At 41.3% G+C, this 12,673-nt stretch overlaps 1 protein-coding gene across 4 annotated transcripts in view; it reads right to left on the bottom strand.

Moving 5' to 3' along the window:
* Positions 1-11,650, bottom strand: part of kcnab2a (potassium voltage-gated channel subfamily A regulatory beta subunit 2a) — an 82,964-nt gene extending 71,314 nt beyond the window's left edge. For 2 of the 4 annotated variants that reach the window (XM_086041920.1, XM_086041923.1), the window contains exon 1: positions 11,556-11,650. The gene's annotated coding sequence lies outside the window, so the exon portion shown is untranslated. Of the gene's footprint in view, positions 1-1,576; positions 1,886-11,555 lie in introns of those variants that run through there. The other 2 variants (XM_086041922.1, XM_086041921.1) reach the window with 2 other exon arrangements.
* Positions 11,651-12,673: the final 1,023 nt, after the last annotated feature.

Here is a 12,673-nt window from a genome sequence, read left to right as displayed (position 1 = left end):
TACTTAAGTGACAGCGAAAAGCATAGGATGTAGTGGACCGCCGCTATTCGCAGTGGATAGGGACCGGCCCAGGCTGCGAATAGCTAAAAGTCATGTATAATTGACAGCCATTGACATGCATTGGAGAAAAATATAAATAAATTAAACCCCCCAAAAATTCTTCAAAAATACACTGATAAACATTCAATGCGCATTTTCCATGAAAAATGTTGTGGGGGGTTTGGTGGAAGAAAAATATTAAAAAGTATATATATTTTTAAGAAAATCTGTGAATGTGTGAACCCGCCGGTGGCAAATTGCAAGTATGCAGGGATCCACTGTATTGCAATTAGGTCGAGATAAATTTCTACTGACGTCATCTTGTTGTAAAACGGCTAATATAAATATAGCACTAAAGACTTCAAATAATTTCACCATATGAATTAGGCTATGTGGTTTGTGGGGTCACCCTACCCCACCCCCAACTCAAATATCCATGCCAAACTCTGTACCCCAACCCAAACACCTCTGCTTAACGCTAACACAGCATTAACTGTTTAACTCCCCAAAAACGTTTTTTTTAACCCTAGCCCCTCTGCCCTGACACCTATTACCAATGCATCATCCTATCCGCCAACTCCAACAACTATGCCTGACACTAACCCTAACTCCGGCCCCAAACTCTATGACCACCTTAGACAATTTTGTAGCCACGTAATATTCTCCTCTTGTACATACATTGCTTCCAACAGCTTACTGCACCAAACAGAACCCCTGCAGCCAGCCTCTCCTTTGCATCCTGCTTGGATCAGAGCCCATCCTGTGCAGGCAAGCATACTTGTAAATATGAGTAAAGATGCACATACAGGGAGGGACAGATGAAGTCACGCACGCACTTTCCTACAACAATCGGCCTCTGATATTTTCCCAAACGTACACACAGCAACCAATTCGTCCCAGCAAAAATGACCTCTCTAACACTCACAGGGAATAGTTTGGGCTTCTCTTCTGGGTGTTGCTGGCAACTGCAACAGATAAAACTGCAGCAGCAGCAGCATCAGCAGCAGCAGTAACAGCAGGGCAGCTGAGGTGAAAAGGAATCACGCCTTCTTGCCTGAATGCAGATGTTTGAACATGTGGACTTTCATATGATCTATTTTGGAGGTTTAATCAGGCTTACAAGCCAAGTTGCTGGAAAGGATTCAAACGGTAGCACATGCATAAAACATGACAGAAATTTCTGACAACAGAACGTAATGGAGAGAGAGGGCTAAGTGCACACCAGCATAATAAGGTATGCAAAGACGGGTTTCAATGCAGCAGCCCTATCAAGCGTGTTGACATCCACAGAGACACTCCGATAGCTCTAGAAAACCAACTCACATTTGCTAATGTGCACCAGTGTTAAATGCTGCTGTGTACAGATATAGCATGGACAAGCAGGAGCATCCCGACTCTCATTGACAGATTTAAGTGAGGAAGCAAGGGAGGGATGAAAGAGGAAGACACACGGAATGAGTAGACAGAGCGAGAGAGAGACACACCGGCTGCATGCAGCCGCTGAGACAGAAATGATGCTTTTAAAAAAAAAACCCACCTTAGTCTGCAGCGGATTCCTGACGCAGTGAGTGGAAGCGAGGAATAAATGTAAATTACAGTTGCTGGCGATGGATGAGCACCAGCCCAGTATTCCCAAACACTGAGCGGGGAGACGGAGAGATGATCGGGAGGTGGAAAGACACGATGAATGACACAACTCTAGCGGATGCGGCGTATGATGCCGCGTGACAGAAATTGTGTGCCCGAGTGTGACGAGCATGTGAGCATCTGACATGAGCAAGATGGAAACAAGTGACTCAAGACCAGGATGCGGAACAATGAGTAAGAAAGAAAGAGGTGAAAGAAGAAACACGAATAAATGTGTGAGCTGAGGGCATGAGCATTAAGAGGTACTGCCCCTCCCTCCTCACACACACGCGCACGCACCCAGACACACCTCCCTATGCGCTGTCAGCACTGGAGGAAGTATGCTTTCAGTGAAACTGACTGAAAAAGAAGAAGTGGGCAGGAAAGCAAAGAGAAAAGGTTGTGGTGCTAAATTCACCTTTAGCAAAAGTGGTTTAAAGTCGACTAGCGTGAACAAGGCCCCAATGGAAAAAAAAACATGAATTGTTTTATTAAAGAGTCTTTTTACTTCCTTTACCTCTACATTTTTATACAAATGGATGGCATTGCTTCCTCAATGTATTATAAGAACAAACATTTCACATTCAACAAGCAGCAAGGTTTGATTCAGATCTGTATGCATTTTTACCGCATACCAAAACACTTTTCAGCACCCTGCAGTTGGGGTGGCAGTTAGTGTAGCACGGTATGGGGATCTCTATAGGGCATACAAATGAGAAGAAAAAACGTTTTTTCATCTGTGATTATGTCATAGAAGTTAAATAGATGCCCAACTACACACTTTACAGTGGAAATGCAAGCCTGATCAAGATTTATGGAACTATACTGTGTAGGGGTGTAACAAAAACCAATTCCAACCGAAAAAGCGTTTTTTTTTTATTTAAATGCAAGTGCATTGAATCAAACCGAATCGAATCGTTCCACTTTGAAATGTATCGAGATACGTATCGAATAGTCTTTTATTGGAGAGAGATATCTTAGAAAAATTGGCACATTAACAGTACAGACAAATTCATTCAAATGTGAGTAAAATAACAACAAAAAAGTAATTGCTTCATACACCGATGTGATTCGTAATCTCACTGAACCGAACCAAACCGAATCACTCCACTTTCAAATCGAACCGTCCTTGAATCATTTCGCACCGAACATATCGAAAAGTGTATCGAATAGTCTGTTGTGGAGAGATGCACACCCCTAGTACCGTTTTATACTGAACTATACCCGGTACTACTGGAAGCATAAGCCCATTTCACACTGCCTGTCAAAGACATCTTTTTGCTGCATCTATTCTGTGTGAAATGTAGAGACAAAGAAAGGTACATTAAAAGTAAACCTGTGGATTTCCCAATTCCCTAAGTAGTATAAGAAGCCTGTTGGCTGTGTGAATGGGAAGAGAAAGGACAGACCTGGAGTTAGGATAGACCAAGTCTCACTTCCCCCACCAAAGTGTGCAGAAAGCAATTGTCGCTGTCCTTCAAGTATTTGGGGAAAATTGGTTGAAACTGATTGAACAGGGCAGTTGGTTAACCGAAAGTCAACCATAAAGGCCTATTTAATTCATAGATTAGACCCTAAAAGTCTTCTATGTCATCTGCATTTCCATCAACCTTTATGATTTCATCTAGGTAGCCATCGTACGGTTCAGAATAGTAAACCCTGATCTTGGCTGTGCAAAGAGTATTGGACAATAGCATGACATCAGTGCACAGAAACCCAGTGCAACCCGCCAATGAATTCAAGCAAGATGACGAGCTTGACAGTACACAGAGGGCAACAATGGAGGACATCAAGCATTGCCCTTCCCCCTGACATTGTTGTTTGTGTTCGCTGTTGATTAATAACCAAACTGCAATGTGTCTACCAGCAAGCGTTAGATACTATTTAATCATACACAGGGGTTGGAATCCCTACAAAATAGTGGCGAAAAGAGGTATAGTATGGATCCGTTTTTTTTGTACCTTTTAAAATATTTGATATTGGAAACATAATTAGACTGTACTGTTCAGTGGAAAAGGACAGCACAGGCAGTCCTTGCGGTAGTAAGTAGTTTATGAATTGATTTGTCAGAGCCGATTGCTCTAGTCATGAGATGAGCAGGTGGCTAAATGGGAAGTTGGGCTCCAGGATAGGGTTTTTGGAGTGGCCCGGAGCCCAGGTCGCATCAGGTGTTAAGCCGTTGGGGGATTGTTAAAGGAGCAGCTTCGTTAATGTTATCCATAGTAATTCCATCTACTGTATATAGTGGTTACTTCGAAATTAAAGTGGAAGTCAACCGCAAAATTGTCATTACAATACTATGTGCCTTCACTACTCACATCATTCTGATCAATATTGCATTTGTGGAATATGAGTTAAAGCAGTAAAATCCACCCGTTTTTAGCCATCTCAGGGGGCAGCCAATGTGTCACTTCAGCCGATTGAAAATGACATCACAGTTACTCAGGGCTCAGGTAACGACCAATCACGGCTGACCTGTTGTCTGAAGATGAGCCGTGATTGGTCGTTACCTGAGCCCTGAGTAACTGTGATGTCATTGTCAGTCGACAACAAGTCGCAAAATGGCCGCCACCTGAGATAGCTAAAAACGGGTGGATTTTGCTGCTTACCTTATATTCCTCAAATGAAATATTAATCAGAATGCCGTGTTTAAACTGGTGGGAGTGCATAAAACAGTTTCTTGTAAAGAAAATTTTTGTTGACCCGCAGTTCAATACACAAACATATTTTTTATTTTAAACAGTTAATACGTTATAAAGGCATACAATGAATAAAAATCAAAAAACAGGATGTCCTCAATTTAAGAACGAGTTCCGTTCCTACACTGTCGTTGTAAACCGAATTTCAGCGCGAGTCGGATTTCACCGTTAAAAGTCAAAATTTACGTCAAAATACTTTATATAAAAAAAGAAAAATACATTACAATAAACAAATAAGATGTACTTACCATTACTACTGAGAGGTAGATGGAGAAAAAGGAAGGGAGACTGAAAAAGGCAACGATACAGTACTCCCGGCGCACAAACACAGACAAGCACCATACACTAACCAAGCAGAAATACTATGGTGCTGGGGACAAAATCGCGGAAGAGGCATGGGCGTCGTAAAGTCGTAGGTCGAGTACGTTGTAACTTGAGGACTTCCTGGACATATTGTACTTGCATATATGATAGAAACATATTTATGATATTATATTTTACTCATTATCTATCTATCTATCTATCTATCTATCTGTCTATATAGACAGAGTTGCCTTAGTCACATGACAGGATATTGGTGAGGCTTGCTCTTCTTTTTTTTTTTTTTTTTAAATTTAAAACAATAATTATATTAATTATATTAAGTTTGGTCGCACTGTTAGCACATATAGCTATATACGCTTGGAGGGAAAAACTTGGAAGGTGCATGTTGCGGATTAGGAAAAACAGGTTTTTATCTTCCAAGTGCTGGATTGCGATTTTAGGTTTCGATACTATTGTTACATCCCCTACGTCTGATTTGTGTGCTGTGGTAGGTTATATTTTTATTCCACAAACTCAAACACCACTTTCCCTGTATCATGCAACAAAGTCACATATCAATGGTTTCAAGGATACCTCAGTTGCAAATTGTACATAAAGCTAAGTAAGCACTATGTTAGCTAGACGTTTTATTTTCCAGCAACATCTGGGATCACTGCACCTGCAATTCCCGTGTATTGCTGATTCATATGGGGGGTGGGGGAAGAATTCCTGTGAGAACAGGCTTGACACATTGGGTCACAACACTCAAATTTCTGCAAGTGCATTCAAAGAACTTCCTCTTCTGGAAACGGGCAGTGTCAGCATCAACGAACAAGGACAAGATACACAACATGATATTATCAGACATTTGAACATTAGTTCTCTCTGCCATTTTCACTAAGAGCAGAATTTTGTGCATAAAAGGAGAGGCACTTACAAAAGCTGAAAACTAATTAGAACAACACCTATCTATCCCACTCACTTTTATGCCTTAGAAACATGTGTTGGTGGTTTAAAAGGTACAAGATATACCTATATTATTATTCATTTGAATGGCGGACAAGATTTACAGTCACTTCCCCGAAGTTCATCAGAGTTAAAAACAGCCCACAGAGCGCTGACTCATCATTCCTGGTACAGAAAATGCATGAACAGAGTAATAATAGAGCCAAAGTCTTTCTTGTTCTTCAAAAGCATTCAGCGTAATGACATTTCTTTTTTAATAGCCACTGTTTATTTTGAAACAATGAGTCTTCCAAAAGCACCCCAGTGCAACTACACATTCAAAGGGGATAATGGGACGGTTAGCTGTATGACATCGTCTCCATGACTCAGCACAAAGATGCTTAAAGAAAAGGTGATCAAGCCTGGAGTTCCAGTTGACGGAACTCTTATTTTAATTATGAACATGTTTTTCAGGAAACTCTTTCATGGTTTTGTGCCCGAAGGTTGTTCAAGGTCATGAGGGGGATAGAGATACGCACACAATTCGGTACACTCTGATCTGCAGGATCAGTATCAGGGCAGATTCAGTTACGTGGAAAAAGGGCACGTTCCAGGGTCAAACCCTCGCCACCAAAAAGCCTTCATTAACTGTACTGGAAATGTTTTAAATAACAGTTTAAACATTTTGAAACTCTTGGGCATAAAAAAATAAATACAAAAAGGCCAAGAAAAAATACAAACTGTTTCTCTAACACCCAATTAATCACTGGTTGTGCTGTCCACTTGAATAAATAAAAATGCTGCACTAGGGCTGTGCAATTAATCAAAATTCAATTACAATTACGATTATTACACTCCACGATTACAAAATTGGAATAATCGTAAAAAAACCCCAAGAATATTCATTTCCATCCAACACACCTGGTGTGTTGAGGTGATGCATTGCCTTTGTGATGAGTGCATGACCCTATTCCTTCTGCAAGAACGGCAGGGCGCTAAAATGTGAGTAACCAATTTGCGGCGGATGACAATAAAAATGTTGCCGTTTGATGAAATCCCATTTGCTTGTGAACTGCCAATTGCATTTTGAAATGCATCCGCTGAATGGAGCGAGCCCTCGCTTCCTCATGTGCGGGCCTACGAAAGTAGGTGATCTAATCAGGAAACGCCAAGTGCTGCTCTAATTGCATCATTAGCTAAAGCCATGACTCAGTCACAGTGACTTTTACACCGTCGACCCCCCGCCCCATCCAGAAATAGGGAGTCAAGCCTCCGAGCTCTTCCCTGTGCGGCTGCTCAAGCAGAATAACTCTAACATGTTGTGTGCAACAGTGCCAAATGTTAATATTCCAGAAATAACCAACGGAAAACTACTATTCTACTTTTTGTCAATATGGGGCAGTGGGCACACAGCTGGGCCTCGAGCTGCTGTTCAAACTAATAAGCGTTCCCATTTAGATTTGACAAAATTTTCTCTGGTACAGTGTTTAAAGTACAACCCGCTGTCTGTAATTATAGACAACTCCACTTTACATTTTTTTTTAATTTATTTTTTTTTAACGAAGGCAGGGCGGGACGATGCCTGTGTGCCAAAGGGAATCCTGGAAAACTGGGAGACGGGAGGTTAACATCAAGAACTCAATACCCCCACCTTGTTGTGTTGAAAGCAATTCTCGTTGTCCGCCGACAAGCATTTTGTAGATAATTAGATGATGTCATTCAGCACTATCTGATTATGGTAATATCCTACTTTGCTGGGTTTTGCTTAAAACACACACGCAGATAAATTAAATATAGCTTCCATTACGGCAGCCTGTGTTAAAGGGACTATTTAATAACCTCCTAATATAAACGGCAAATATGCATTGGTGGGGAGGCGTTAACCTCGCCTGCAAGCTGAATTCTCGCGCTATTTGTGAGTTCACAAAACTCAGACAATCTACTGTATCTTGTCCTAAGTCGACTGAATTCCTCTGTATCAATCACAAAGCAACAGTGTGACTCAGCTGGTCAAAACAAGACGCGTGCAGGTGTGATGACATTTTCATCCGTTGTCGTAATTGGTCAAAACAAAAGTTTTGGATGGGTGCACAAGTTACCGCATCGCCCAATCAGTGCAAAGTATTGTCCTGACTGTCCCGCCTTTTTTCGAGCTGATCACATAATAATAATAATAAATCAAATGTATATATTGGAGCAGTCCCAGATTGATACTATGGCGAACTCCTTTGAGTGATTGACATATCAATCTGACTATCGCCAGGGTAGGGAGGGGGAGTGTTAGCGCGTGTGTTAGTAAGTTTTGCTATTTTTATGAATAATGACTGCAAATATTTTTCCTTTCAATAATTCTCTATGTTGGTGAAAAGAAATGATGCATTTCTTTGTCTTTTGTAATTATTTTGTTTTTCTAATTGAAATATGTGTGGGATGTTGCTACAGTCTATGTTAGAGGGCGCCGTTCATTATTTTTTGTTACACACGAAGAAGAATGTGTTGTGCATTGTTGGAGAAGAAATAAAAATGATGGCGGACGAGCAACACGGTCGTTTTACCGTGCTGCGATCGTCAGTGTTGGCTCACGCGTAAAACAGTGTTTGTGGCCGTCATTAAATGAAGAGGTTAAACAACGAAAAGAAGAAGAAACTAAAAGAACTAAAGAAAGCCTCTACAGGGAGCATTGCTCCAAAAATGGCACAGTTTTTCTTTCTTTTTCCGACACGAGTGACCCGACAAGCCATCATTCGGACGTTTTTTTGCTTAAAGCTGCAAGCAAAGAATTGAGAGACAAGCGTGAACTCAACTCACTTCAAAACAAGCAGCAAAATGGAACAATCTTCAAAAAAAGAAGCATGATTTCCTGCCATCATCAGTTGAAGTTTTGCTTTTGAACAATGAGAATAATGTTCTAAATTTAAAACATGACTTTGCCTTAGTAAAGTCAATTTGTGTAATGCTAACAAGCAATACAAACACAGCACAAAAACGATTAAATTAGTTTTTCAGTAAATGACAGAGTAGCTAGATTAAGGGGGAGAAAGAAGCCTGCGAATAAGGTTGATTCGAAATTGCAGGAGTCCAACGAATAAGACACCTTGTACTCTGCAGTTGAGTTAAAAGGTGCCCTGTTCCACTTCCAGATCATTTCATGTTTTACAATGGCTGTCCACTTATAGGTGGCAGAGAAGTTTTCAACTACTGTTGATTTGAACTGAAATGATGACATCAAAAATATACAACAAAGGATTTATATTTTTTCTTTCCTTCCCCAAAAAATGAAATTAATCCAGCACAACCTGTGGTTAGGAGGATACATCGAGTGGATGTCATAAATAGCTCTACGTAGACGATCGCAAGACTGCCTCATGAGGGCGTAGCCACTTTTGAAGAACAGACTGGTAACCAAACCTCCATCATTGGGTTTCTGGAAAGCATTTTCTCACAGGTATGTATAAGATGTTTAGTTGGGTTGTTTTTGAGTAATTTATCGAAACATAACAGCAAGAACCACACTATCAATTTCACAAACAAGCACATTCGTGACATTTACCTGAGCAACGCAAAAGTCAACTAGCCATTCTCTCAATAATCATATTAACAACAGTGTGCCTTAACTTCCACCACATCTATTTTTAAAATTAACTGTTCAAATGTAGATTACACCTGGTGTCCCATCCCCCATCCAAGCTCACCTAACATCTGAGCAAATACAGTTCAAGCTCAGCAAAACACTCCTCATACTGACTAAGATGGTTTCCAGTAACTCAAACCACAAAAGATAACTTCCATTTCCTATAGTGAGGTGTTAAAAACAACAACTCTGTCTTATTCATGTTTGTAAAGTGTGCATTAAGAAAAGATGATGGTCGCGCAATGCTAACCGAGCTGTTGGATTGATACAAAGATGCATGCTCAGCATTTGAAAAACTCATGATTAAATATAGATACAAATGTAAAATCTTTATTTAAAATAAAAAAATCACAGTGACCTGCCATTTGAACAATTATGTGTACGCACCTTTTATCTACTCAAGTTAATAAATGGGCCAGAAAGGTCCCAGGACTGGTGTAATAAAAAATATTTCAAAACAAGTCATATTGCTCACATTATTCGATGTAAGTGGCATTGCCCAGTGCCCACTGTGTGAAAACATTGTTGATATATACAAATTGAATTTGGTTAGTCAAACTTAACTTGTAACTGTTAAAGGGACGGTGGGGCCGGGATGGGGCCATGTTTTCAGTAACAAGTTCATTTTATATATTTTTTGATCAGGAAAATGGAAATAGTTGTCATTTTCTATTTTATCAATAAATTTGGGAGAAATTAGGAAATAAGTGACTCCATGAATAACACCTCTTGTTAATGAGGCCAATGGCCGCGCCCCCTACCGTTCTATCCTTGCTCGGTCGGTGTCACTGGAGGGACCGATTACAAACTCTCCATTTGAAATCATTGTACTTTATTGCTTATAACGTCCAAAATCGGTGATCAATTGGCACCAAAATTTATGTGGACATCTTTACTAATGACCACTTCAACATATCAAAAGGATTAACCTCTCCGTGGCTGATTTCTGAGAATGAGGAAATATGGAAGTGAGCATGAGCTACATAGATTTATGCTGGGATGAGCGCACACTGCTTCTTTGCTTAAAAAAAAAAAAAAAAAAAAACTTCTTTTTTGCTGATCACTGTTAGGGTGAGCGAGGCATTTAACACCAGTCAGGATATTTACAGAGACTGAAGTGGGAATGAGTGGACGTGCGTGGTGATCATGATCACGTTTCATGTCAATAAATCCAAACTATTGTACAGAACACTTTTCTACTTTCACAGGTTGAAGAGTAGTAATGTGCATTTGCATTTTGGTGGCGATCGGTCGCCGTTTTAGACAACAGAACTGACAAAGCGAGCAATATTACTACGCTTGGCTCCCTCCCGTGATGTGGACAGCTGAGACCGAAAACATAACATAAACCACGCCCTAAAAAGGGGCGGGGAAATTTATCATAAACCTAATCACAAAAAAAGTCCTTAAATTGCTACAGAGTCTTTTGAGGTGGGCATTTTAGTACTGGTGTCATTTTTACATGCAAACCTATTATATAAGTGCCAATGTTAAGCTCATCCAAGTGTTCCTTTAAGGCTTGCCATATGACCGACATCAAGATGACCGACGACGTAGCTGCGTGGGATCACAGAAGAAGACTTCCAGGTGAAGAGCCCACTAGACTAATATGGGAAACGTGTACTGTACTTGGGATTTGAAACGTCTTTTGTGGCACCAGTCATGGAACTTGTCTGACACACCATGAACCTTATTCATCCATTGGCAGGCATACCCAGTTTTGTTGAACACTGGAGATTTTCTGCAATGATGCTTTGGTGCGCAACGTGGACGGCGCGTTTTCCCGTTGTCAAGGTGACGTTTGAACTGGTCACCTGGCCTCTCTGCAGTCCGGAGAACGGACACCTCCCGGAGCTTAAGTCTCCGCGTCGGCTCGCATCTGCACGACAACTCTCCCCCGCGGTAACACACCACGGATGGGGAGGGGGGCATCACGTCGAGAGCGCCTTTAGTTTCACGGACGTGGACGCCACCTCGGGCTTCTCGTTTACGCTCCGTCTGCCCACATCTGATCTGAGCAGAGGATGTCAAACAATGACGATGGGGCCGTTTGAAAGCACACGGTAAGGCAATCACGGAATGGTGGAACAAAAACGGTTCACTGACCAACAGTCGTCGTTGTAATGGCTTTAACGCGCGTGCTACTTGTTTACAGTTGCCCAACAGTGGCATGACTGTTTCGGCTGCCGTGATTAACGCGGTGTAAATTCAAGCGTATGACCCACACAGTGATACAACGGAGCAAAAACACACAACACATGCATAGCGCGAATACACACAGCACACGGAAGAACATAATTAAATGTGTTTACCTTTGGCGAAAGTGCTCCCTTTATGTCTTTTTGCCCCCTGTGAGGCGGAGCGTCCGGTTTGTGTCGCTCTCTTGACACAACTACCACGCGTTGTGAAGAGCCCCGCCCCATTAAGGCTGCGGGCGAGCAGTCATTGGTCATTGGGAGAACGACTGCAGCCACAGCGAGGCTCGCTATTGGTCGGGCTCCCACGTCAGTCTATTCGGATTCCTCTTCCCGCGTTTCTCAGTGGTGCCCCACAATACGTTGCATTCTGCATCCTATATTTAGGCGTCAACTCAACAGCCAGTGGGCCAATGCAGGCAATACACAACTCAAGGCGCGGTGACCTCCAGTGTGCAGAGGGTAATTGCGTTAATTTTGATAAACACAACGTCGTCATAAGTGGCCAACAGTTTTGTAGAGATGACCATTAATCAGAGATTTTTGTTTCAAGAAAAACACAATTGATAAACCATCATCATGATTCGTCCAGCTCAACTGTAGCGTTTTCACGCCCAGATTGGGTGTGCGGATTTAGACCATGGGATGTTGTGAAATGAAAAGAGCTGTAAGATGTGGGCTTGTAATGCTGAATTTAATATTGATGGTGTTATGAATGTTTTGTTGGGGAACACAATTTAGTTGAGTTAGGTCTGACAGCTATATTCAACTAACTTCGGGGTGCGGAATCCAAAACGGACCAATTTTTTTTTCTATCACTATCACGTCAAGTTTTTGAGTTACTGAATCCCCGTTTTCTTAAAAAATATTAATGTGGATAAGTGGCTCAGATAATGGATGGATGTGTAGGTATATGTAAATAAAACACTAGGATGGAATAGTTACAAGCTTTGAAAACCCCAAAAAACTGCATAAACTGAAATAGAATTTACAATGGTAGGCCCAAAGTTACAAGGTTAAAGAGAATAGCCAGCACTAATCCTCTTAATTCCTACTATGATAGCTTTCTGTTTTCAGATATTGATAGTACTGACCTATTGGGAGCTGCACGCGCCTCTCACTGCACTGCACTGTCTCAATTGTGACGGCACAAACAAGTTGCCACATAGCCGTAAAAGAGTCCAATTGTAATCAGCTTTAATATTGCTAATAGTGGAATTTTGTTTATCTGGAGG

The sequence above is a fragment of the Filicampus tigris genome, chromosome 9, assembly GCF_054856515.1.
Source record: "Filicampus tigris isolate MCC_2025a chromosome 9, RoL_Ftig_1.0, whole genome shotgun sequence".
In the NCBI taxonomy this organism is placed as follows: domain Eukaryota; kingdom Metazoa; phylum Chordata; class Actinopteri; order Syngnathiformes; family Syngnathidae; genus Filicampus; species Filicampus tigris.
Note: the sequence above shows the minus strand (reverse complement) of the source record. Positions and strands in the feature narration are given on the sequence as shown.